This window comes from Felis catus, chromosome D3, assembly GCF_018350175.1.
Source record: "Felis catus isolate Fca126 chromosome D3, F.catus_Fca126_mat1.0, whole genome shotgun sequence".
NCBI classification, from domain to species: Eukaryota; Metazoa; Chordata; class Mammalia; order Carnivora; family Felidae; genus Felis; species Felis catus.
Window position 1 is genome coordinate 3,159,498 of NC_058379.1, and position 27,469 is coordinate 3,186,966.

The 27,469-nt window shown below is 54.4% G+C and overlaps 1 protein-coding gene and 1 long non-coding RNA gene across 2 annotated transcripts in view; both read left to right on the forward strand.

Moving 5' to 3' along the window:
- The window catches only part of SLC15A4 (solute carrier family 15 member 4), an 83,500-nt gene that overhangs the window by 31,836 nt on the left and 24,195 nt on the right, over positions 1–27,469 (forward strand). The gene's annotated exons all lie outside the window — the stretch shown is intronic.
- LOC109493123 lies at positions 15,341–22,780 on the forward strand. Its single transcript, XR_002147182.2, has 2 exons — positions 15,341–21,148; positions 21,287–22,780. It is a non-coding gene; the product is annotated as an uncharacterized LOC109493123 (long non-coding RNA).

Consider the following 27,469-nt stretch of genomic DNA (forward strand, 5'->3'; position numbering starts at 1 on the left):
AGGCTCGCCCGGAGGACAAGGAAGCGCGGCAGGCGCGAGAGGCTGCTTGTGAATAATAAGGTGCACTCCTCAGTGTTAGATTTATTTGGGGGGAGGGGGCAGAGGGGCTTCACATTTTCACAATTCGTATTTCCACATTTTTATTAGCATGCCAGCAGGGGGGAAGGGCAGAGAGAGAATCCCAAGCAGGCTGCGCACTGGGCGTGGAGCCCGACGCGGGGCTCGATCTCATGACCCTGGGGTCACCACCTGAGCCTAAGAGTCGGAAGCTCAACCAACTGAGCCCCCCGGGCGCCCCAGATGTTTTTTGTTTTGGTTTTGGTTTTATTGAGATGTCTCGTCATCACGACGTCCCTGTTAGACGTCCGACGATGGTATTTGCCACGTAGACCCTTGAGTGTTGACAAGGCCCCTTCTGCCTGAAACTATAAACTGCTGAGCTCCTTGGACCCGGTGGGCCCCCATCCTGGGCTGCCAGGACCTTCCAGCCCCCCGTACGCTTCCTTGAATTGCGGGGTCGGCAGGGCCGCACCTGCCGACTTGCATCTTTGACGCCTGTCGCACTGTTTGCAGGTGTGGTTATTGCTGGGGTGGCTGGGAACCGCGGTGAAATAACCACGTCATGGGAGCCATTCTCGTCTCCAGTCAAACTGGGGCCAGCCTGCGTGGGCTCCCCTCGTTGCCTCCCTTGCTCACAGTCCCCTGGATTCCCCGATGGTGCCATCGGTGTCCAGTCTGGCAGAATGTCACCCCGTAGACTAACATTCAGATCGGCACTGCTGTACACAAATAATGCCCACCCACCACCCCCAAAGACGTCTACCTCCCAGTCCCCGGGACCTGTGAATATGTTCCCTTACACGGCAAAGCAGACTTTGCAGGTGTGGTTAAGTTGAGGATTTTGAGACTGAGAGATTATCTTGGGTTACCTGGGGAGACTTGGAATCACAGGGGTCCTTCCGAGTGAAGGAAGGAGGCAGGACATTCAGAGTCAGTAGGGAGGACGGAAGTGGAGGGCAGAATCATGTCATTGCTGGCTTGGAAGATGGGGCGAGGGGCCACGAGCCCCATGCTCTGCAAGAATCCCGGCCCCGCTGTTCGTATCTGCCTGCTCTCTCGGCCCACGGGTTAGAACCTGCACGGCACTCCAGCAAAATCTTTTGACTGCTTCGACTCATTGCAAATGGGTGTTTTATCTAAAGAAACCTTAATTCACCAGAATGCACAGCCCTACTGCTTGCTACGTGAGTCATTTGTGAATCCTGGAGTTGGAGGGGACAGACACCCTTCAGGCATGATCACAGAAGCCTCCAAGTGGATTTATGCTTGCCGTTTTTAATTTTGGACTCCAACCAAGCCAGTAGGACTCCGAGGACTTCTTGCTTACTGCTCTTCAGAGCTCAGATGTTTCAAAGACATAAACCAAACCGCGGAGTTCAGCAGTTTGCCGACATCCTGGACACCATATTACATGCGGGTTGTCTTTCACAGTGAGTTGTGATGCCTTTGGAGACAGGAGAGTCCGAGGAGACTTGGCCCATGCTGGGGACCACACGTCACATGCATCTGTCACTCCTGTCAGTCATCCATTCAACAAATGCCCCTGAGCCACCTGGATCTATTTGGGGGGTGCAGCTGCGAACAGAACAAAGTCCCGGCTCTTCTGGAGCTGATGTTTTATTGAGGGAGACGCACAGCGAACGTGTAAGCGAGCGATAACGCTTCTGGAAGTGTAAGGACTGTGGTGAAGACAGTATAAGGTGGCAGCGTAGCGTGATCCCCTGCGGTGAAGCAGTTAATGCAGGGAGAGCCACTTACCCACCGTGTAGACCAGAGGGACCCCTGCCCCTTCCAGTCAAGCCAGTAAGCCCATTAGTATCTGCCAGTTCTTGTTTGTCCTGCCATCTAGTGGCTGAAAGCGGAACTACAGTTTATTTTCAGAAACTACTAAGGAGAGTTTTTGAGAGCCTCCACTAGGAAAAACGTGGTTTAAGGTACAAACTGGGAACTAGCGGATAAACAAATCCTGGAGAGATGGCGAGCAGCGTAGGGATTATAGTCAACCATGCTGTATTATAAACTTCAAAGTTGGTGAGAGACCGGACCCTAATTGTTCCCTCCACAAAAAAGAACTGATACTTAGGTGAGGCGATGAGGTGTCAGCTGATCGTACAGGGCGATCATGCTGCTGTCTGTACCTGTGTCGAATCCACACGTTGTGCACCTTAAACTCGCAACGTTACCTGCCAGTCGCAGCTCAGTTTTTAAAAAGTAAAGGAATCCGTACGGTGACGAAAAATACAGTTGGAATCCGTCAAAATGTTTGTGTGGGACGTGGTCACTGGAGTCGTTTTTCCCAAACCTCGTAGGTTCAGAGTCGACAAAATTATCTCGAGCCACTCGCAGTGTAGTAGGGTTAAGAGAAGGCGCATTTGTTTTTGGCTTTATCGCACTGGACGCACACGGGATCCTTTCCTGTAACCTGGGCTGCTACGTTCTCCCGTTGCCAGTGAGGTCTGGGACAAGCGTATAGCTTTTTTTGCTTTTGTTTTTGTTCTTTTAGCACAAGAGGGATTGACAGATTGTGGATTTTTTAGGAGTTTATTTGTTTTGAAAGAGTGTGTGAGCAGGGGAGGGGCAGAGAGAGGAGAGGCAGAATCCCAAGCAGGTTCCACGCCGTCCGCACAGAGCCCCACAGGGGACTCGAACCCATGAACCCGTGAGATCACGGCCTGAGCCAAAACCAAGAGCTGGACGCTTCACTGACCGAGCCACCCAGGCGCTCCCCGCTGCCCCCCTCCCACCCCACACACACTCTTTAAAGTTGATTGTGCGTTTTCTTTTGTGACGCATCAAGGATCCAGTGCTGGTCCTGGGCCACCGCGTCTGTCTGGAGGAGAGCCCCTGGTGCGATCTGAGAGCAGGAGTGGGGCGGGCGTGAGAGGGGAAAGAGCAGGTGAGAGAGAAGGTTCTGAGTCGGTGGCTGCCAGCACAGGCACCTGGCCCTGGATTCTGCGGGGCCTTCGGAGGAATCTTGTGAAATGCATCTCAGGACTGTCTGCTGGGGCGAAGGGGGACAGTCCATCCATCTGTCCTGTCCCCCACTGCCAAGCGTGGTGTCACTCCCTGACTGCTCCTGGGCTGCCCACGGGTGAGTGCTGAACGGGTCCCCAGGCGTCCCACCCACCCTGGGGAGTCAGGAAACACCCGGGGCAGAAGCCAGGGGCTCCCTGGCCTGCCCGGTGTGCCAAGTGGGTCGAAGGGAGAAGCGTCCGGTCCACTGAGCCCATACCACCCAGCCTGGGGGGTTCGCAGAAAGACCTCGGAGCGGGGAGCTTCCCACATCGACAAGCAAAGACCCGTCCGCTCACAGGCCCCCGAGTAGACGAACCCCTCTCATCCGTGCCTTAACTCCTCCCGAGATGGAAAATGCCCGGCAACGAGGGGGCGTTTCCCGGAGCATCACGTCTAGGCGTCCTCTCCTCTGTCAACTACAAAACATCTCCTTTAAGGGCAGAGGTTCTTGAAGGACGCTGTTTCCTCCTGCAGGTCTGGGAGCCGGCATATCCGATCATGGAGGTGGCCATCTCTGAGGGTTGCAGTGGGTCTAGGTCCTGAGCCTACGTGAGGCTCAGCTGGAGTATTTTAAAACATTCACCCAGTAGATCGGTTTTGGGGTGCTTTGCAACAAATGATTGCAGACTTTGTGGCTTAAAACATGGAATTCGTGGGGCGCCTGGGTGGCTCAGTGGGTTAAGCCTCCGACTTCAGCTCAGGTCATGATCTCACAGTTCGTGAGTTCGAGCCCTGCGTTGGGCTCTGTGCTGACAGCTCAGAGCCTGGAGCCTGCTGCGGATTCTGTGTCTCCCTCTCTCTCTGCCCCTCCCCAACTTGTGCTCTCTCTGTCTCTCAAAAATAAATAAACGTTAAAAAAAACGAAAGAGTAGGGGCGCCTGGGTGGCTCAGTCAGTTAAGTGCCCGACTTCGGCTCAGGTCGTGATCTCGTGGTTCGTGAGTTCGAGCCCCACGTCAGGCTCTGTGCTGACGTCTCGGAGCCTGGAGCCTGCTTCGGATTCTGTGTCTCCCTCTCTCTCTGCCCCTCCCCTGCTTGGGCTCACTCTCTCAAAAACTGAATAAATGCTAAAAAAAAAAAAATTTAAAAACAGGTGGAACTCATTTCCTCACTGTTCTGAAGGCCAGAGGTGTGGGCAGGGGTCATGTCCCTTCTGAACACTGTAGGGGAAGATGCTCCCTGCCTTTTCCAGCACCTGGGGGCTCTGGCGTTCTTGGCTTGTGAGCAAATCACTCCCATCTCTGCCACTGTCTTCCTATCCACCCCCCCCCCCCCGCCACCTCGTGTGTCTCTGTGTGTTCTTTTCAGTCTGCGATAAGGACACTTTCGCTGGGCTTAGGGCCCGCCCCAATCCCGTATGAGCTCAACCCCATCCTCGCCCCAATTACATCTGCAGTGGCCCTGCTTCCAAACGAGGTCACGTTCTGAGGTTCTAGGTGGTGTGAATTTGGGGGCCACCCCTGTCAAACCACTGCACCCAACGTTGGAAAATCAGGAGATGCTACGTTACAAAAACCTAAACTCTGAGGACATCGTCAGAAAATAGGTCAAGACGGGATTCAGGTCCCTGGGGCATAAGCGGGAGCTGCCTCCCTTGGAAGGGTGTCTTTCTGATTTGTCACGGTTCCTGCCTCTCCGCGGAGACATGCGGGCGCCTTCTGCCAGGCTGGGTAAATGCATTTATGTCACCTGCCTGGGCCAGGCACGGTCTGAGCTTCTGGCCCTTGATGTGAGAGAATCGATACCAAAAAGTGCTGAATAAGCAGCTGGTCCATTGTGGCCATTCCGAGTGAAACAAAAGCACCTTTTCTGGAAAAGTCCATCGGCATGAAAAATAGACCGTCTGTGCCACTGTCTTCAGAACCTTCAAACAGAGGGTCACAGGGTAGAACGTAACACCTGGGCGAGTTTCTCTGTCTCGGGCCGGGAATTCACATTACAGCGATTTTTATCACTCCAGTGAGGTACAGCCGTTGTGTCTCACACTCATTAGCCCAAATTGGCTCTTCCTTTCCGGAGGGACGCTCACCCAAGAGGCAGACTCCTCAGTCTTCCTTTCTTGTCCTCGGTGAGAAGGAATCTGACATGCTACAAAGGTACCAAACTGGAGAATTATGTTGCTGTCATAAAGCTGTGAGCGACAGACTTCGTTGGTTTAAAGAAGCAAAAAGCCCAGACATGGATTTCAGGTACGGCTGAATCCAGCAACTGACATGTTGTCACAATTCAGACTCTCTCCATCTTTCAGATCTGGTTTTATCTGTGTTGGCTGCACTCTCAGACCATCTTTTCCCACAGGGTTGCAGGAGCCCTTGGTCCCCATTCGCCCTACCAGCTGTGCGTCCTGTGAAAATAGGGTTTCTCTTTTGCAAAAGGTCCATCGAAAGTCTTAGAGTCAATCTCACGGGCCAATCAGCAGGATTACAGACGCATGCTCGTTACCAAAGCACCCGTTGCCCAGGACTGGTCACATGCCACTGTGGAGAGGGGTGTGAATCCACTCTCCCAAACTACACGGATAAAGCCCGGGGGAGTGTGGCTTCCCGAAGGAAAGCCCAGGAGACTCCCTACAGGAAGGGGAAGCACATCTATGTAAACGAGCAGATGCATGTTACGGATTCTCTGCCCGTTTCGCTTTCTGAGCCGTCGGCCTCCCTGCACTCTGGAATCGGTTTTTGCTCACAGATAAGCCTGCCTGGGTTGCTGTCTCTTACTTCCCAAGTAAGGTCTCCAAAACTTGGAGCTGCCCTCCAACTCACGAGTTGTCAGAACTAAGCGAGACCTTTTTATTAAAACGCCAGGCAGGGTGCTGGGCTCCACACGGGGGTTTTGCCCCGGGAGCCGTCGGCTGTCAGCCGGGTGCACCTCCGTGTGGGTTTTGGGGGCCTCTCCTTTGCCAGGGGACTGGCTTGGTGGTGGCCTCGGAACTGAGAGCTTCGTCCTACAGAAACGGTGACAAAGTCCACGGGTCAAGCCTGCAAACCACAGCAGTGGGGTCACCCAGCAGTGGGGGCTACACGCTAGGGTGTGTGCCTGGCCCAGTGGGGGACAACTGCACCGCGGCCCTGGAGATGGCGAGGCGGTCCTGGAAGGGGGCCCCGAGCCAAGCTGTGCCCCACGGGGCTCCCGAGTCACATTCGGTCGGGCACCGTGGCAAGGTTGCTGTTCCCAGTGTGGCTCCCCAGGGCTGTTCTTTTTAAAAGTTTTTTTTTAAATGTTTTATTTATTTTTGAGAGAGAGAGAAAGAGAGAGAGAGAGCATGAGCAGGGGAGGGGCAGAGAGAGGGAGACACAGAATCCAAAGCAAGCTCCGGGCTCCCAGCTGTCAGCACAGAGCCCGACACGGGGCTCGAACCCACGGACTGTGAGATCATGACCTGAGCCGAAGTCCGACGTCCCCAGGGCTGTTCTGACAGTGTCGTAAACCGGGGGCTCGAGACAGCAGAAACTCATCGTCTCACAGTCCCGGGGGCCAGAAGTCTAGGATCAAGTGTGGGCGGGGCTATGCACCCTCTGAAGCGACCAGGGGAGGATCCTTCCTTGCCTCTTCCTGCTTCTGCTGCCGTCACTTGATGTGGAGACGTATCACTGCGGCCTCTGCCCCTGTGGTCGTGTGGCTGTCTCCCCTCCGTGTCTGCGTCGTCCTTTCTGTCATCGGGCCCCGGGGCCCACCTGCTGCAGCAGCACTTCTCCATCTGCACGATCCCACCTGCAAAGGCCCCGTTTCCACATCCGTTCACACGCACACGTCCCGGGGGCTCGGCTCCGGGTCTTCAGACGTATCTTTTTGGTGCACACAGCTCATCTCACCACACCAAGTGTTACACGCCTGCCATTTTTCTCGAAACGGTCTCTCTCTTCCCACCTCCACGAGCGCGAGCACCGAGTGCTGCTTGGGAGGAACTGAGAGCAGACCCCCCAGGGACCCATCCCGCCGAGGAAGGAGGCGCGTCGCTTTGCTCAGCGTGCCCGTGGCCTGTGCCTCTGCCTCGTGGGGCAGTCGGGGAAATGAAGCAAGAGAGCGTGTGCGCACGACCTGGAACACGGGGCAGGGCAGCCGTCCGTGTCCTCACATCATTCATTTGAAAAGAAAATGGTGTCGTCGCCTCAAGTGGACAACCACAGTCGGGCGCTAACGAGGAAAGATAATGGGCAAGTCAAGTGCCACAGAAACAGCTACACACAGTCACCCCCCCCACCCCCAGTGGCCGGGGCCTTCGAACATGGCGGCTGGCCAAAGTTGGAGTGGTGTTAACGCCATGGCGGCACCTGCTCACACTTTCCCCTTGACCTCCAGGGAGAACGGAAGGGGACGACGTTCTCGTCTGGATTGTCCGGGTCAGTGCTGGCTGCCTCGTGCCATCGCGTGCGGCCTCAGCTCACGCCCCCCCCCCCCCCCCCAGCACCGGATTCCCGCCTCGTCCAGCCTCCAGCACCTGGAGTTGTTGTGAGGGGGAGAAGGGTGCTGTCTGTGAGGCTCATCCTGGGGGGGAGCGAGGACGCCTGGCCCCAGCCAAGCCAGGCCGGCAGGCCCACATGCCAGGCCCCACTCCGCCGTCTCCCCGGAGACCAGAGACCCTTGAGCCGCTGCAGGAAGAAACAGTCCTCACTCTCCGTGCAGCGGGCGGCTGTGTGTGGTCCCCAGTCCCCAGCAGCAGCCCTCCTTGCCATGTCAGCTGTCGGGGTCCGTAAAATAAAGCCCCCCTTTGTCTCCAGATTCTGCATCGAGAGTGGGACCTGCCAAGGGAAAGCTTCGGGACTGTCTCTTTTCTGTCTGTCTGTCTCTCTCTCACACACACACACACACGCACGAATGGAGATGTCCGTGCACGCACAAAAATGGGGACACATGCACACACACTCATGCACACCACCCTCCCCAAGGGGCAGCTTTATCCTCTGGCTCCTGCCCACCTCTGCACACGCCACACCTGGAGCCCGGGCGGGAGAGGACGTGAAGCTCACTCTAGTCGGATCGGAGGGATTAAAGACGGGAGGGGCCAGGTGCCCATTTCATGCACAATTCTCTCTCTCTTTCTGAGCTCCTAAGCACTGCATGCACATTCCATTCTCCGTGGAAGGCCCCTCCTTTTCAAATGAAATGATACAAAATTCCATGTTAAAAAGTAAAGCAGGGGGGCGCCTGGGTGGCGCAGTTGGTTAAGCGTCCGACTTCAGCCAGGTTGCAATCTCGTGGTCCGTGAGTTCGAGCCCCGCGTCGGGCTCTGGGCTGATGGCTCGGAGCCTGGAGCCTGTTTCCGATTCTGTGTCTCCCTCTCTCTCTGCCCCTCCCCTGTTCATGCTCTGTCTCTCTCTGTCCCAAAAATAAAAAAAAATATTTAAAAAAAATGAAAAAAAAAAAAAAAGTAAAGCAGGGCCGCCTGGGTGGCCCCGTCAGTTGAGCATCTGACTCTCGATTTTGGCTCAGGTCACGATCCCACGGTGGTGGGATCGAGCCCCACATCAGGCTCTGCGCCAAGCAGGGAGCCTGCTTGGGACTCTCTCTCTCTCTGTGTCAAAAAAACCCCAAGAACAACGACAACAAACAACAAACCAGCAGTGCAACAAAGCACAGCTGTCGTATAAAGAATTGGACCGGCCCCCACGTGCTGCCGTAGTTTTCCTTCTTCCTCTTCTTCGTTATTTCACTACATGTGCACGTGGCCCTAAACACTATTTTTTGCTCTCGTATGGCCCGACACGTGGCCGGGGGGGGACTGGACGCAGGTGGTCCCGGACAGTGGCTTCGGGGTTTCGGACGTGAGATTCTGCCGTGCTGCTGCACTCGGCTGCCGTCCGTTCATTATCCCCTCCGCGTAGCAGCGATCTCTTACGTGGCTGGAGCAGAGCTGTTTTCTCCAGTTTCTGACTGGCGGCACATGAGTCAGCCCAGTGGTTTTTGCGGTAGCGAACGGGGCTGCATGTGGAGAGGCTGGGACACGTCCCCCACACGTGTGTCCCCCAGGATGGGGCCCGCGGGCTTTCCTCTCTGGTTCATCTGGCGGGCACCTGCTCGGCCTCTAGGCCTGCACCCACAGCGGCCTGTTCTGAGCGGTGTTCAGATTGCGTGTCTCCCTGCGCCCCCCTTGCCCCCCCCCACCGTGGGCTGCAGCAGAGACATCAACGGGGGCATTAAGACCCCCAGATTTACATGCACGAGAGCACAAAACTTGAGCATGAAGTGCGGACCACACTACTGAAGTTCAAGGCCCACGCTGCCTCTGTAGACCGCGCCGTGAACAAGGGGTGGGGTGCCTGTTGGCTCAGCCTGTCTCTCCCCTGGGGCTCAGAATAAGGACCGACAGCTCCCCGGGGGGCGTACTTCCGGGGTCAGGCAGGGGCACAGCCAGCGTCGTGTGGAGACGATACGTTCCCCTCGAAGGGACGCCTTAGCAAGGGCGGGGATGTGAGAGAGGAGAAGGAGTCCCCACGCCCACCTCGATTCTGCTCCCAGGGGTGGCCGGCCGGCCCCCTGGAGCCGTTGGTTATTCAAGACCCAGAGGAGCCCAGATGGGCAGAGGCTGCGGGGAGGGACGAGCCCAGGAGGTGGGGGTGTGTTTGCATCCTGCAGCATCTGGAATGTACCTCGCAGGGAGGGAGGAGGGGGGAGCTGGGTGGCTTTGAGCAGGGCAGTGATGTGATCTGAGGTTTTCAAGGATCGCTGTGTTTGCTGGATACAGAAGAGACACAGGGTGAGGCGTGGGGCCCTCGGAGAGACAGGAGCACGAGGCTTCCCGCCCTGCTGCGCCCCCAGGGCACCTAACACCCAGCGCTCAGGGCACCCACTCTGCATTTGGGCCTCGAAGGACGACAGCATTTCAATCACAGGATGTCTGAGGGGAAAAGACAGAAATAGCGCGTCACTGGCTGAGGCAACACCACTAGCAAAAAATCCCAGAAGGTGGATAGAGCGGAAGAAACTCGTCCCATGAACCAGGGAAGCGTGCCCACGAGGAGGGACCCTCCTGCCCAGGCCTCCTCCTTCTGAGCCGGAAATCTCCATCCCTTTGCTCAAGAAGGATGGCCCGTCTCGTAGCATCTAAGCCAAGACATCCTTCGAGAGTGAGGGTTTTAAAAACGATTAACACTCTGCACTTTAAATAATCCCTTTATGGACTGACAAATTGGTGTAATTATGTCGGCGGATCTGTGAGATGTATTCAGAAACTATTTTCAAAATGATAGTGTTTTCTAAAACGTGAACATCATCTGTGTGTGTTACAGGAAAAAAAAGTTCAATTCTTCATATTAATTAAAAATAGTTTGTTACTACATTTTATATACATATTTTATGTTAACTCAGAAGTAACAAAGCAGGCTAATTGCTTTTGGTGGGTGTATTAGGGTTCTCTAGAGAAACAGAACCATTAGCATATGCAGGATTAAAAGGGGTGCCTGGGTGGCTCAGTCAGTTGAGCATCTGACTGCTGATTTCAGCTCAGGTCATGATCCCAGGGTTGTGGGATCGAGCCCCATGTCGGGCCCTGTGCTGTGTGAGACAAGGAGCCTCCTTGGGATTCTCTGTCTCTCTGCCTCCCTGTCTCTCTCTGCCTCCCTCTCTGCCCCTCCCCTGCTCGCACTATCTCTTTAAAATAATAATTAAAAAAATAACATAAAACAGGGGCACCTGGGTGGCTTAGTCGGTTAAGCGTCTGACTTGGGCCCAGGATTCTGTGCCTCCCTGTCTCTCTGCCCCTCCCCTGCTCGTGCTCTGTCTTTCTCTCTCTCTCTCTCAAAAAATAAACATTAAAACAGTTTTTTAGAAATAATGTAAAACAGGGTAATTATTCCTGGTAGATAGAGTTCTCCAGAGAAACAGAATCAATAGTGTATTTGTAGTATATATAACATATATATATGTAAACAAAATACAGATGTATATATGTGTATGTGTGTACATAAGTATATGTTTTCATTTATGTGTGTGTGTATATATAATATATATACATATTTATGTATATACGTATATGTAATATATATATATATTTATACATAAGCATATATGTAATATATGTGAAACATATATAAAGAAACATATTGTGAGGAATTGTCCCGCATAATTAAGGGCACTGAGGAGTCCTACGATCTGCCACCTTGTCACCCGCAAGCTGGGGGCACAGGAAAGCCAGGGGTACGGTTTTAGTGCATGTCAGGAGGCCCGGTGGTGTATATAAACCCCGATCTGGGGGCAGGAGAGGACAGGCGGGTCTAGCTCCACAGACAGAGAGGGAGAAAACTCTCCCTTCCTCTACCTTTTTGGTCTCTTCAAGGCCCTCAGTGGAGTGGGTGAGGCCCACCCACATTGGGGAAGGCCGTCTGCGTGCCTCAGCCTGCCATTCAAAGGTCAGTCCCTTGCAGAAACACCCAGCAGTCACGTTGAGCCAGGTGTCTGGGAAGTTAGGTTGACCGTGAGATGACATCGTGGTGCATAGGTCTCTGTCTCTATCATATCTGTCTCTAGTACTGTGCCACGGTTATTATCCTGAAGAATACGTTTTTGGCTTTTTTTCCCAGTAAAATCTATCTAAGTTTAGAACCAGTGTGGCCACATAAAACACATTTTTATTAGGTCTTAAAATATTGAAATTAATAACAGAATATTCAGCCCAGATATTTTCACAGGCAGCGTCCTTTTGGCCTCCGTTCAAGACCTTTCTTTGACATATTTTTCCAACACAAAGCCTGTCAAATAATTGACCCCCACTTCAGGTTCCTTTTAACATTTTACTGAATCCAGATCTTGGGACATTTCAGGCTCTCTCAATTTTGGTCCATTCTGACACAGAATATAGATTTATCTAATTAAACAGCTGAGCTCTATCAAGACCTCTCCCAGGTCAGGGTGTCTCAGAGCACCAGCCTTGCCTGTTGTTTCTGCACCCTCACTATTTAGGTTTTTCTGTTCCTCCCCTACTTCTCTGGGGCAGCCTTCAACGGCTTCCTGCTCTCCAGCCTTTCCCCCCCCCCCCCCCCCCCCCCCGCAATGACTATAACTTGCTAAAAGTTTTAAAAGCTGAGGTTTGTGGTCCGTTATTTGAATGCTCTGATTGAAGAGTTCTGTGTGATGTTGGACAGAAGGCAACCTGAGTCTCAAGTTTTCAGCAAATTGTTCAGCAGGATTGCAGGACACGTGGGGGGGGGGGAGTTGACAAAGCTGGCCTCCAGAGACTCAGACATTGTTTGTTTTTTATTTAATGTTTACTTATTATTGAGAGAGAGAGACAGACAGCACGAGCACAGGAGGGTCAGAGAAAGAGAGGGAGACAGAATCCGAAGCAGGCTCCAGGCTCCGAGCTGTCAGCACAGAGCCTGACGTGGGGCTCAAACTCACAAACCATGAGATCACGAGCTGAGCCGAAGTCGGACGTTTAACCAACTGAGCCACCCAGGCGCCCCATAGAAATAGATCTAGATTTTTACAACTAGAGTTTTATATGAGTTATCTAGCACTGCATTAAAAAATTACCCCAAACTCATTCATTAAAAACCACAAACATTTATTACATCCTGGTTTCCATGGGTCAGGAATCCAGTCAGAGCTTTGCTGGGTCCTTCCCCAAGGTTGCCGTTGACCGGGATGGCCGTCGCGTCAAGGTTTGTGGGGGTCTGGGGGTGTGCGCTCCTAAGCCGACTCGTGTGGCTCTTGGCAGCTTCGGGTTGTCACCGGCTGTTGACTGGAAACTTGGGTTTCTTGCCACATGGCTTCTCTGTAGGGTGCTCACAACATGGCGGCTTGCCCCTCCCAGACGGAGCAACTGGGAAGAGAGGGAGTGAGAGCCTGTGCAAAGCAGAAGGCAAAGGTGGTGATATCTCTTCACTTCTGCTACATTCTGTTAGATTCTCCAAGGGCACAAGGACGAGGTGGAGACGACCCTCGGGGTCCACCCTAAAAGACCAGCTGCCTCAGCCTCTGTCTGGGTAGGAGATTGTACTGCGATTGGGCAAATTATGCATGGTGTGGGGTCCCTCGGGGGCTCAGTAGATTGAGTATCCAACTTCTGCTCAGGTCATGATCTCACGGTTCGTGGGTTCGAGGCCCGCGTCGGGCTCTGTGCTGACAGCTCGGAGCCTGGACCCTGCTTCGGATTCTGTGTCTCCCTCTCTCTGCCCCTCCCCCGCTTGTGTGCTCCCCGAAATAAAAATAAATATCAAAAACATATGCACGTGGATGCACCGAAATCCAAGAAAGTAAGTTCTGCCCAGGAGGCTGCCTGACTTCGTAAACACTGTGGCTCCTCTGTTCTGATTTTGTGCCACCCAGCGTTTACATTCCTGTCACTACTACGAAAACAACCCTATCGTCTCCAGTGTCGAACTTCTCACCGAATTTTCAGTAACACTCCCGATTGTATCAGACCGACCCTCATCTTCCGCTGAGCCAGCTTTCAAAACCTTTGCTCTGATTCCAGTCATCGGATGAAAACAAGTGAGCCCTTATTGTAATCACCGATGTTTCATTGGAAGCCTTGGGTAGACACTCATCATTTATCTGGTTGAGAAGTCCGTCCTCTGCTACCAGAGCCGACACCTTTCCCGTCACTATTTGGGCACGCGCCAGAAAGTAAGGAATCAGCAATGAGCAGGTGAATGGAACAGCAACTGCTTGATGGAACAGAAAAGCCATGCTTCCCGGGGAAACGTAAATGCACCTACTTCAGCTGTGCGCGTGAAACCCTCATCTTGGGAAGAGAGCGCTGCAATACTTGTTAACTGTTCAAACTCCTTTATCGTGCGAAATGTTTTCAAAAAAATTTTTTCTAATGTTCATTCTTGAGAGAGAGAGAGAGAGAGAGAGAGACAGAGCATGAGCAGGGGAGGGACAGAGAGAGAGAGGGAGACACAGAATCGGAAGCAGGCTCCAGGCTCCGAGCTGTTAGCACAGAGCCCGACGCGGGGCTCGAACCCACGAACTGCGAGATCATGACCTGAGCCGAAGTCGGCCGCTCCGCTGACCCACTGAGCCACCAGGCACCCCAAATATACTGTTTTCAAACCAAAACCCCATGTGTTCCAAACCCAGCTGCAGTAGTTAATTATTTCATGGTTACTCCTGTGTCCCTCGCACCCCCACGTACTTCCTTCCTACATGTGTTGTTTTTTTTTTTTGTAGCAAATCCTAGGCAATATATATATCATGTTACTCATAATAGATAATGCGTAATATTATCTATTACGTATCTCTAAAAGATCAGTGCTGTACAAACCCCACCAGACTATTACACACCTAAAATGACTCACCGTAGTGCCGTCATATCACCAGGGGCCCGGGAGCTCTATCAGGTTTTCAGTGGATTCCTAAGTGTTTTATGAACTTCCTCGTCTCTATACTTTGTTTCGGTCAGGCTGCAAATCAGGTTTGCATCGCAACTCAGCGATCCGCCGCCCCTCGTGGACCCTCCAGATCCCGCCTCTGGGGCTCCTTCCCTTCAGGTGCCACAGGACTTGGACTTGCCCGAGCTGCGCTAATTCGGGGCTCCGTGGCGCATTTGGAGGCTGCGGACCCTGACCCTTTCCACCCTTGCAGCTCAGCCTCTAAGGGCTCCTTCCTCCGAGGGTCGGCCGGGGGCCTCCCAGCTCCCCGCACCCTCCCAGCGCCGCGTGTTAGAGCAAGAGCCACTATCTTTCCATCCGGGGGCTTGTGTCAGAGTCCTGAGGGTCACAGGGATGTGGTCCACTCAGACCACATGCTTATCCTTGAATCAAGCGCTGCTTACGGTTGGCTTACGTGTGGATGCCCTGCCCTGCGAAGCACCGGGCCGAGCCCGAGAAGTGGGTTCCCACACGAGACAGCACCTTTTCCTGGAAGATGGAGACAGAGTTCACAGAGAGCAAGGCAGAAATGTCCACTGTCCTTGGGGACCAGACCTTTGTCTTCACCCTCTTGTCAGACGAGAAACACAGAGCACCCAGCGAGGGCCGGGTCCAGGGGGCCCCCCTCTGCTCCCGCCCCTGCCCCGCCCCAGGGCAGTGGGGTCCTTGTTGCTGGGATATGTTTGTTCTGTGTCGGTGTTTAAATACTGACTCTGTCTGGAAGCAGCCGACTCTGGAGCAGCCTTCGGAATTATTTTCAGTCCCTTCAGATGAAGGCGGCCCCTGCACAGACAGAGAGAGGACAGAGGTGCTCTGGCTGATGGGCCTCTGTCAGGTAGACTCCGGGGCTGGAACAGCGAGGCTGGGGTGCAGGGGGTTGCCAGGGCCCCTTCCCTTCCCTTCCCTTCCCTTCCCTTCCCTTCCCTCCCCTCCCCTCCCCTCCCCTCCCCTCCCCTCCCCTCCCCTCCCCTTCCCCCTCCTCCCCTTCGGCAGGGTTCTCCCTTCACTTCTCCCCTTTTATGAGATGAACTCAGCCCCGCGGCCACCCTTGGTGGCAGGGGGGCAGAAGGCGCAGCCTCTTTCCGTGTCTGCGTAGCAAATTTAAGATGGCGGCAAATACTTTGGGACCTGCGTCGAGAGGCGGGCTCTGCTCCCCTCACTGTGGATCCGGGCTGGGCTGTGTTTGCTTTGGCCAAAGGTGTACAGAACATCCCTTCTGATGTAAAGAATGGAACAGGCAGCTTCCGTTGGTCTCATCAGAGCCCCAGGCCACCGCGTACAGAAGGCCAACCGCTTTGGGGTCCCCGTGTTGTAAGGAAGACTAGTCTGTCTGAGCTGTGCCTTGAAATACTGATCCCCCCTCAACACACACACACGAGGCGCAATAGTAACACGTTGTCTGGAGCCACTGAGATTAGGGGTCATTTGTTACGCAGCCATAGGTGACTGAGACACCGAGGAGGAGAGGATACGGGCAGCCGTGAGCGTCGCTACCCTCTTCCCACGTCACCCGTCTTCCACCTTGGATGGAGCACCCACGTAAGAGCCATGGCAAGAAGTGGGTGGCACCCACAGTCCGCAGCCCCGGGAAGAGACAGGGAGGCTGGGTGGTTCCCTGCCCCGGTTACAAGCTGTAAATCCTCCCCCCATGCCTGACCTTGAGCTACCAACGTGGCATCGGTGGATACAGATCTGAGAAGAAAGGTGCACGTTAGGCTCTCACGAGCCCACGAGCCAGCTCCGTACCGCCTTCCTCTGAATCAGAAGCTTCCAGAAAACAGGGGTCATGTTGTGTTCAAAACTCAGGGGCTCAGACGTTTTGGTTTGGTAAAATGTTTGTCGACCTGAGGAGCTCCCAGTTTCCAGTGGACGCTCCTGGGACGCAGCAGGGAAATGGCGCAAACAGGAAGTTCTCTGCTTAGAGAACTATCTTCCCGTCAGCCTGTGAGTCACAGACAATATGCGCTTAGTGGCCTGTACGATGTGCCCCAGTTACCTCTCTGGCTCCATCCGAGCCCTGACTTGGCTTTCTCCAGCCAGCCTGGCCTCCTGGCAATCCCTGTAACATCCAGGCACGATCCCGCCTCAGGGCCTTTGCACTTGCTGCTTGCCGCACCTCCTTCTGGGCAGAATGCTCCACTTCCAGATGTACACGACTTTCTCCCTTTCTTCAAGGTTTTGCTAAAGGGGTGCCTTCTCAGGAAGACTTTCCCTACGGCGCTATATTTAAAGTCGCCACCTCTCCATCCTTGACCTAGGAGCTTCTGCTGTCCTCCTCCCCTGATTTATTTTTCTCCATATCACCTACCGCCTTTGAACACGCTGCCTGATACAAGTTACATGATTTTCTATTTCGTTCGCCAACGGTACCTTCCTACGGCTTGGATCTGAGTGTGGGTCTGAGAATACGAATTGCGACCAGGCGGGTTTCGTGCCTGTTCTCTTGAGTCCAGTCCTCAGATGGGCTCCCCGGGGCCGCACACTCAGCCCTCCAGCAGTGGGAGGGCGCCCCTGGGGAGGGCGAGGGCGAGGGCGAGCAGTGGGAAGAAGGGAAGGCTGGATTCTCCCCTCCGGTTACCTTCCAGAGTTAGACACCCTTCCATCGGGAGCCCAGGAAGAGACTCAGAAAGACGAGACGATAGGCCATTCTTCAAACGCGAACTGTTTTGCGTTTGACCAACGGAAAGGAAATACTGAAAAGGAAACCAAAAACCAGAGGCATTTCTTTCTTTTCTCCTTCTTCGTGGGACCCTGCTCGTGCATCCCTAGCGACCCAGACACCCTGGGGACCCAGACACCGGTGCCCGCGCCCTGCCCCCAGCTGAGTGACGTCACAGTCAGCCGACGTCCGTCCATCTCTGGCTCTTCCAAAGAGGGCACGTTGCCAGTGCAGCGGTGCCTTGTAGGCTTTCCACACCGGGGAGGCAGAGAAGCGTGGAGGCTTATTTACCTGGGGCCACGCCGTGCCCGAGGAGCGAGGCCGGGAACGTTCTCTCCATCACCCAGCGGCGGTGGCGGTTCAGGGGCTGGCCCGGGTCAGCGGAACGCATGTGGGGTCACTGCTCTTTGGTGGATTCGGGGTGAGGGCCAGCAGCCCCAGGGGTGCCTTTGAAGGCAGCTTGGATGGTGTCGGTCTGGAGACAGGTGCTCAGAGGCCAGCACTAGGAGGGGCTTAGAGCAGGCTTAGCTTTTAGTCTGAGGGCCACCTGTGAACCCCAGTTTCTCTCCTGAGCCCCGTTCAGAATTTCACGGAAGACGTGGGCTCTGATGTGAAGCAGCCCCTTCCCCTCCTCCCTCCCCCCCCCCCCCTCTTCCTTCTTCCCAAGTAATGTCTGCCTCTATCCTTGCAGCCAGGGGCTGTGTTTCCCTCTGCTCCCTGTTGCCCACAACTGCTGCTCGGTGCCGAGCAAACAGCACACGAACCCGCTGGCGGGAGTGGAGGTGAGATTTCCCGCCAGGCGTGGGCAGGAGGCTGAGGGCCTGTGAGCTGCTCGAGGTGGCCACCCTGTCGCCCCGGAGGCTCGGGCAGCTGGGGAGGGTTGGGGAAGCCCCAGAGGGAGATCAGGCAGCGGTGATGAGGACCATGCCCAGAAGGGCTGATGCAGGGTTCAGGGCGCTGACCCTGTGTCAGCTCGGTCCTCGGGGCAGAGGCAGCTTCGCTAAAGGGATGAGGCTCCGTTTCTAATGGAGCAGGTTCCATTAACCACCAGAGAGACAGAGAGAGAGAGAGAGGTCTTTGTTACCCCCGGTTTCTAGGGCATGGATTGCGGGCCTAGCCACGGATCTGTCGGGTGCTCACCCTCTCTGTGTTTTTAAAAACGTAACCTGTGTTGAGATGTAACGTTCAATGTCATGGGACAGCTGCATACGCCCACATAAGCACGCCGCATCTTGTTTTCCGGGGTCACCGAAGGAGGGCTCACGTCACAAGCCAGGGCGTCACGGCCTCCTCCCCAGCGACGGGGAACGCAGGTCCGGAGAAGCGAGGGGCTCACCTCTGGGACGTCCGGCCGGTTGCAAGAGCGAGGGTTGAAACTCACTTTCACCAGGGTCTCCACTCCCCTCCTGTCCATTTTGATCACCCCCCACTCAGCGCCCTGGGATGCAGGGTCGGCTGAACACACGGCAGCTGACAGAATGAGGCGACCAGGGTCATGGGTGCTCACGGCTGGGTCGGGGGGCACCAGGCACGTGTGGCCTGCGGGGGCTGGGAAGGGGACTGTGAACTTGCAGGGGCTGCCGGTCGGGGTGGGGGGGCGGGCGCCTGGCTCCCTGAGGCTGCGATCCGCCTGCTTGAACCACCCTGCACTGGTGGATAGCTAACCCCGCTGCTGGCCGTGAGCAGGCGCCCGCTGCCCCGTCGTCTGCCCTGGGGGCCTTATCTGTGGGAGCAGAGCTGGGGAGGACGTTCGAGGCCCTCCTGGTTCGCCCCACCTGCTGAGGCAGCAGCACACAGGACCCAGCTCACTTTCAGGCCTTCCGCCAAAGCGTGCCGTCCCCTTGCCACCGACCCGTGGCCTGCTGTCTCCCGCGGAATACGCAGCCGCGTCCCCTTCCCTGGCGAGGACACAGCCCCAGTTGTCGTGTGCACCGTTTTGCACGCTGACGCGCACTCGGTCGTCCGTGACCCCGCGTCTGGTGTCTTGTGTAATTCTTATGACACCTGGGTGGGACAGGTCTTTCTGGCTGACACAGTTTACGGCAGAGGAAACTGAGTCTCAGGGAGTTTGAACGGCTCCCCGTGGACCCAGCCGGCAGGGGGCAGCGGGGGCCTGGAGGGCAGGTGCCTCAATGGTCACCCAGGCCCTGGCCCGCCCCTCCCCCACAGCTGCACCTGTCCCTCCGCATCCACAGTCCCATCCTCAGCCACGTTCGCAGACCAAATCCCAAACATACTTGAAATTGAGATGTTGCCATTCAAGTCGGACTCCCTGTATCGGCTGCACGCTGGGGACTGGCCAACCAAGTCTGGCCAAAGTGAGAGGGGACTGAAGTCATCGCTCAAGCTCGAACTGAGCCTCAGCCTCCCCCGGGGATCGTCCGACCGTGTACCCCCTGGCCCGGGTGTCCGTTTCGCAGAACTTTGCACCCGAGCCCAGCCCGACATCAGGTGGCGTTGTGACAGACCACGCCACGCCGTCCCCGCCCAGATGGTCGGCCTCACTCGAGTCTGCACGCCTGGTGTCAGGTGCACGGCAGGGGCTTTGAAGGGAAGCAGGGGACATGCCCACGATCCGTCGTTGCTTAGCCCGTGGAACGTCGACAACCAGACACCGATCTGCTCTCTGCCACCGGTTAACCCCCCGACTCCTCAGATCAAGCCTGTGAGGTAGCTCCATTTATCAGACACGTCTTCAGATGGAGAAACCGAGGCACAGGGTCCAGCGCCCCTTCCTCACCACAGCCCTGCTCACGGCCGTGAGATTTCTCTTTACCTTCAGTGAAAGAGGGCAGTTTCCTTCCTCGAATAATTACACCGCCATCCCATATCCAATTCCCTTGATTACCGTAACAAGAACACTTTTCTTCCTTGCCTCAGAGGAATCCTCAGTGCCTTGGCTTGCCGACGAATCACCTGGCCGGCCACAGCTTCTGAGAACTGCAGCCTGGGGTCCTCCCCCCACCCCGTAATTATTTCCCCGATACGACATGATCCCTCATTACCTCTCCATCGACTTCTCTCCCCGGGGGCTTGGTCGCTGCTAAGGTTAAGCTCAAGGCTGATGGGAAATTCAATCTGATTCCCACATTCCGCGGCCCTGCTGAGAACGCTAATAGATAAGAAAGTGTCACTGTTTGGGTACTTACGTTAAACAGCGGAGACGTTCTGGACACCTGACCAAAGTGGCGAAATGCTGAACACGGACAAACACCTGAAAATGCTGGGCAGCAGGAGTGGTCGGAGGTCCGAGAGGAAGGGTGAGGAGTTTTTCAGACTTAAAAAGGCTCAGCAGGACCCACCACCGAATGGCTCTGCCAGGACGTTTTCTCTGACATGCATCTTACCCTTAGGGTGGCGGCTCAGCTCCTATGTGTCCGTGGCGGGTGTTGCCAGAGCCTCCTGGACCCGGGCACCTGCCTGCCTCTTGTGCGGAAGGAACCTGTCATTTCCGGGCCGGTGCTCACCCCCCAGCCCAAACCAGTCATGAGAGGCCCATTCTGCTCAGCAGAGATTGGTCTGGGAATGAGAATACAAAACCATTCCAGCCAGAGGAAGGTCGGGTGGGACTAGTCGGAGGCATTAGAAAATGCTCCTGCTTTTTAAAAAAAGATGCAGGGACGCCTGGATGGCTCAGTCAGTCGAACGTTTGACTCTTGATTTAGCTCAGGTCATTGTCCCACAGTCCTGGGATCAAGCCTCACACCAGGCTCCATGCTGAGCCTGAGCCTGCTGGTGGTTCTCTCTCTCTCTCTCTCTCTCTCTCTCTCTGTCTCTCTCTCTCTTCTCTCTCTGCCCCTTCCCTGCATGTGCTCTCTCTCTCCCACTCTCTAAAGTCAAATAGAAGGAGATGCACAGCGATGAGCCCTTCCTCCCTTCACCTGTCATGTCCCTCAGTGATACCCGGAAACGTGGCTGCCATCTTGAAACCCCAGAGCGAGATTTCTTAGGGAAGATCCACGCTCCGAATGGCAGCGGGAAGACAGAGAGAACCTGGTTCCTCGTGGGCGCTGGTGACCATGTGAGTCGAGAACCTGTGAACTTCCCAACCTCAGGACTTCTGTCGCAGGAAGGAAGACACTTATCTGTTGTTGAAGCCCTTTGGAGGTGGGTAATCCTGGAGGAACCCCGAATGTGGACCCCCCCGCTGGAGGGGACTCCCTCCTTTGAACTGTCTCAGCGTGCCGTGACCCAGTTTCGACACGCTGGAAGGTGATGTTTACGTGTCTCGTTTGTTTTGCTCAGCTGAGTACCCCCTGAAAGCAGCTGCCTTAGGATCCACCTCCCCCCGTCTCCAGTCCCAAGGAGCAGCCCTGGGTGTAGACAGCACAGAGCACACTTCGTTGTAAGGACGATCTGACCGTTTCCGTTACCATGGCTGCATCATTTAGTACCGCAAAACTGAGGGGCGTCGAACAGCCCTTGGGATGCTCACAGGTTTCATGGGTCAGGAGCTTGGACAGATCATCTCTGCTGCATGGGGTCTGGAGTCTCAGCTGGAAACGTCACAGTCGGGCTGCAGTCCTCTGAAGGGTCATTCACCTAGGAGCCTGAAGGTTAATGCTGGCTGTTGGCGGTGTTCCACTCATGTGGTCTCTTCATGAAATATCTTCGTGTGGTCTCTTCGTGTGGGTCCCTCCGTGTGGCCCATCCATTGGGTCCATCCATGTGGACCAGTTTCGGTTACCTGACAGCATAATGAAACAGTTGTCTTCTTCCAGAGTGAGCATTGCCCAAAGAGAGTGCCAGGCACGACCTACATTCTTTTTAAGACCTACGTTTGCAAGTCACATGACATCCCTTCTGCCATATGCTGTTGGTGGAGCAGTCACGGCATCCCAAGATTCAAGAGGAGGGAACTTAGTCCACCTTTCAGAAAAAGGAGCATCTTCCCCCTTATGAAAAGATGAGGTGGGATACGGAGGCTGGGTGTTTATTTGGGACAGTATGCCTTGCCACATGGGTTGGTCAGGCCCATGAATCCTAATGAGGGCATTCAGCTCCAATGAATGCACTTCGGGGTCTAGCACAGGCCCGGAACCTGTATTTACACTTTGCCAAATGCTTTCCCTCACTTTATTTCAAATGGGATGATCACCTCCCTTCTCTTTTGAAGACATGCCAAGGACCTGAGAGGGGTTGAGGAGTCCTCTGAAGGTCACAGCAAAACAGAGAAGACAGTCCAAGCAGTCAGCTACAGAACTGGTCTGATAAACGGTAGCTGCCCCGTACAGTGCCACATTAGGTGGCTGTGAAATGGAATGAACTTTAGGGGCACCTGGGTGGCTCAGTGGGTTAAGCACCCGACTTCAGCTCAGGTCATGATCTCATGGTCGTGGGTTCGAGCCCCACATCGGGCTCTGTGCTGACAGCTCAGAGCCTGGAGCCTGCTCCGGATTCTGTGTCTCGCCCCCTCTCCCGCTCACACTCTGTCTCTCAAAAAATCAGTGAATGTTAAACAACAGTTTAAATGGAGTGAACTTTATGTTCAAAAATGAAAAGATCGTCAACTTATAGATTAATTTATTTAAAAAATGATGTATAAGAAAATAGTAGCTACACTCATGGAGACGATGGAATTATAATTGGGTGGGGAGCATCTGGAAGGCTTCTGGGTTGGATGGTACAGGTGGTGCTTATGAGAGTGTTCCTCTGGTGATAACTTACTAATTGTCGATAAACACGGTGCTTGTGTAAGTTATAATTTAATAATAAACACTGTATTAATTGTTTTTTCAACTTTCTGGACTTGTGTTGTATTTAATTTAAAAACATTTCAACTAAAAACAAAAACAAAAAACACCAAAACACTTTGGCATCCCTCAAGAAGTGAGAGAGAAGGACCGCATGACCCGCCATTCCCCTCCTAGGAATACGCCCAAGAGAATGGGAAACACGTGTTCAAACAAAAACTTGTACACAAATACTCACGACTGCTCTATACGCGACAGCCAAAAGGAGAAAACGGCCCAAGTGTCCATCAATGGATAAATAAAGTATGACCTGCCCCTGGCCTGGAATAGTCTTCAGCCGTTAACGAGGAGTGGAACAGACACGTATGGATAAACCTGGAAAGCCTGGTGCCGATGAAGCGTGCCACACCGTGCGATTCCACTGACAAATGTCCAGAGCAGGTGAATCCACAGGGGCAGAAGCAGACCGAGTGGTGGCCAGGGGCTGGGGGAGCGGACAGTGGGGAGCGACTGCCAACGGGCACAGGGTTCCTTTATTGGGGGGGATGAGACTGTCCTGCAACTAGATGGAGGTGATGGTTTCACAACAGTGTGAATGTACCAAATGGCACCAAGTTGTACACATTAACGGATGAATTCTACGTGAATTTCACCTCAGCGACAACAGAAGGCAGTGTTTCGAGGGCCCTCTCATGGTAGGAAGCGATAATGATGCATGCGGGGGACGGTCACGGGCTCTCACTAACGGCACCATGAAGCTGGGTGGCTTTGTCTCCCAGACCCACAGCTCTGTGGGGAGGACGAACAGGTGCCTTCCGCGTGGGCCCCTTGCGTGCCGACCAGTGAGAACCACTGCCGTCCTGATCCCTCTGTTCTCACGGATGACAGTGGCGAGCTCAGGGTCCCTGGCCTGCAACAGTCCGCAAGGAAGGCAGGGAGGCAGCAGAATTCATGTTATTTGTCAGGATCTAGGTCTTTGATCTCATGTGATCGTCTCCTTTAAAGGATGTCTAACACAATCCACGTGGGAGGTAGGGACCCAGTGCTGGAAATCACGGTTCTCCATGACAGACCCCCGGTGCAATGCCACCTGACAACAGACTACAGGGATCTGTTGTCAGTGACATCTGGGAACATGTGGTCAGCTAGGGAAAGGCACATGTGCACGTCTGTGTGTGTGCCTATGTGTCCACATGGGTCCGCGTGTGTCCACACGTGTCTGTATACACACGTGTGATTCTCTGTCCATATATGCATTGTGTGTATTATGTGTGGGGCCACAAATGTGAGTTTTATGTGTCTGTCTCTTTGTGTGTGCTTACGTGTGTGTATATGTATCCGTGTGCACGTGAGTTCATGTGTGTGTCTGTGTGTGTATGTGCGTGTGTATGTCCACATGTGTAGGGACCATGACCGTGAGGTTTGTGGGTGTATGTGTGTGTGTGTGTGTGTGTGCACAGATCAACTGAGTAGCACCCTTGGGGACAAAGCCTCAGCAAACTCTCATTTTCTGGGATATCTAAGCTCTTCCTAGTTCTTGGTGGGAGAGTCGCTTCAAAGCCTCACTTGTAGGTAATTAAATGACCTCGCAGAGACCTGACAAGTCCTTCGTTGTCCTTGACCAGCGGGACAAAACCCATCCCTTTGAAATATTAACAACATCTTTTTGTCATCTCAAACCAAACTGCCTTATAATAAAAAATAAAATTACTTTATCGTATGCGGACCTCCAGTTACTCACTTTCATTGCTCAAAAATTTTTATATGCTTCTAACATATGGAAAGTGGGCATCAATGGCCCATAATCCTTTAAAATGAGAAACCGTATATTTTCTTGCCTACGATAAAAAGGCCCGTCTCTGTGAGGACAGTGGAGCGTGTTGGCGGCTGTCCTGTGGTTAGCACGCTGAAGGTCACGCGCCGCGGGCAAAGAGACCTGCTGTCCTGTGATGGTAGCTGAGGCTGGATGGGCGAGGCCTGCACGGCAGAGGAGTCCTCCTCCCCAGCCGTTGTCTCTTGCACCCCCGGTACCTGGGCAGGTTCTGGGGGGCCATGTCCTTTCTCTGTGGTGCGTTGTGAGAAGTCTGTTTTTGAAAATAATGATGGAATAGCACAGGGTGTTAGTTCCCGGGGCCACAGTGGAGCGGCATTCTGGAGGCGACACATCCAAAACCCAGGTGACAGCAGGGTTTGCGTCTGTCTCTTGGGCCATGGACACATCACTGCACCCCTGCTCCCACAGCCACATGCTGTCCTCCTGTGTCTGAATCTGCCTCTTACCAGGACATCAGTCACTGGGTGAGTGACCCACCCTCCCCATCCAGCGTGGCCTCATCTCGATGAGATTAGATCCTGTTTCCAAAAAACTACGTTCTGAGGTTCCAGGTGCACAAGAATTTAGGCGGGAGGTGGGCGCAGTGTTCATCCCAGGATGCACAATGGGAATTCTGTAGATGGCGCATGAGGCAAAAATCACGCAAGGTCACCATGAGCCTTAAAAGCCCGTTGGGAAATAGGCAGAGAAGTCGTGTGCAGCTCGGTGCTTAGGAAGGAAGAAACTTTTCCTGAGACGCCCAGAAGACTCCCCTTAATCCTCATTGCCCGGAGCTGTGTCCCGTGTCCCCCTCCCACCCTCAACCTGGATGAGTTTTTGGCACAAGGAACAGGATTGCTGTGGTGAGCCCAGAACAGTCGTGACTCATCCCGAGACTGGGCACAGCATCACTTGTACAAAGTCGGTGTAGCAAAAAGCAGGGATACCTGCTGACAGGGGACCAGACGTCCGCCACCAAGGGAACATGTGCTTCGCCAGACGCTGCTCAATCGCTCTCCAAACTATGTGCCCGGGTCTGTGCTCCTGGGTAGACTGTTCCCAACAGTGGCCTCAGTTCTCTGCCATCCAGTATCCGTGCCCCTCGCAACGTGAGTTTGCCCCTCCTCCATCCAGGGGGGGGGTCTGCACCTCTCAAATGTGGATACCCCCTCAGCGGGTTGTTGCCGAGCGAGGAAAAGGATGAGGCACTGACGTGCACAGGAACACAAAACAATCTTGGAAACAGGGCGCCAAGTGAGAGAAGCCCGCACACAAGGCCACATACAGCTGGATTCTGCCTGTGTGATGTGCCCAGATAAGTAAATCCACAGAGACAGGGGATTAGTGGATGCTGGGGGGTTGCGGGGGGCAGGGGGAGGCAGAGGGGTGAAGTGTTTCTTTCCAGAGTAATAAGGATGTGCTAAAATGGGTTGTCGTGGCGTTAGGGTAACAGTGGACGTACTAGAAGCCGTTGGAATGTACACTTCAACGAGCGAACTGGACGGCGTATGAATTCTGTCTTGGCAGGACCATTAAAAGTGAGTCTACGTTTTTGATTCAGTGCTCTTTTTGTAATGTGTCTTGGCCCAGAGGGGAGGCTGTGTCCGGTCCAAGGCCTCCAGCAGCCTCAGACGTGGCACGGGCGCATCGTGAGCAAGCACAGCCCAGCCTGGTGGAAGATGGCACGTGGTCCAGTCGCCCCCTTGCCCCAGCCCACAGTGAGCCAATCAGCCAACATGTGAGTGAGGCCGTCCCAGATCACCGGCCCTCAGCCACCTCTCCAGCTGACCATGGACCCACGAGCCATCAAGACCAGCCAAACCCCCGACTGATGCATAAACTCGGAATCCATAACAAGCAGTCGTTAAGTTGCAGCTTCTTGGGGCGACGTTACTCAACCATGACATACGGCCGCCATGATAATTTTCCTTTAACAAGGCTCTATTGAGAGATCGTTCACACTTAACTGCGAGTCCCCTTGTCAAAGCGTACGAGTCGGTGGCATTTATCCACAGAGTGGCACTTCCATCCGTGCGGTTGATTTTAGAACATTTCATCATTGAAGGAAGAAGCTTGGCATCCGCTAGCAGTGGCCCCGCCCCCACCCCAAAACCCCCTCCCCATCCTCTGGTGTCCACTCGTCTACGCTGTGTCTCTATGGGTTTGCTTCTGCTGGACATTTCCTATAAATGGAATCCTTCAGTATGTGGCCTTTCGTGACCGGCTTCTTTCCGTTGGCACAACGGTTTCAAGGTTCATCCACATCGTTACCGTGGCGTCCTGACGTTTCATTAAAAGGCCTCCTTATCTGCTTCCTTACGAACTTTCTCCAGTAAAATGTAAGATCTGTGACCTCAGGGAGTTTGCTTACGCTCATGAACCACGGCCCCTCCGCTGCCTAGGACTGAGCTGTGCACGCAGAACGCCCCTGGAAAGAACGCGCGGGTTAACGGGGAGATCAAGAAACACGGTGAGGGGCTATTGAAAGAGCCTGAACAGGCTCTGCGTTACAAGCTGGTCCGCGCCCGGGCGTGTCTCAGAGTGCCCCTGTCACGTGGCGGCCGAGTGAGGGCCACCTCCGGGGGCCACCGCTGCCGGTTCCACCAAACCCAGGTGCCCGCTGCCCCCTCCCCAAGCCTCACACATTGTGGTTCCAAAGCAACGCTCTTGCTGTGGTTGAGTAACGACAACGAAACCTTCCTTCCTTCGCTTCTGGCAATATTGACAAATTGACAGGGGAGGGTGAGGGAAATCTTACCTGGTAATGAGAGTTGTTTTGCCTCGGGTGCAAAGTGTTCCCCCCGCTGTCCTCCTTTCTCCCCCCACCCCCGCTCCCCGGGGAGGAGGGCGCTAATGGGGTGACGGGCACAGGGCTTTTCCAGATCCACCTGCACACTTACCTTAATGCCCCGGCCCCCGGTG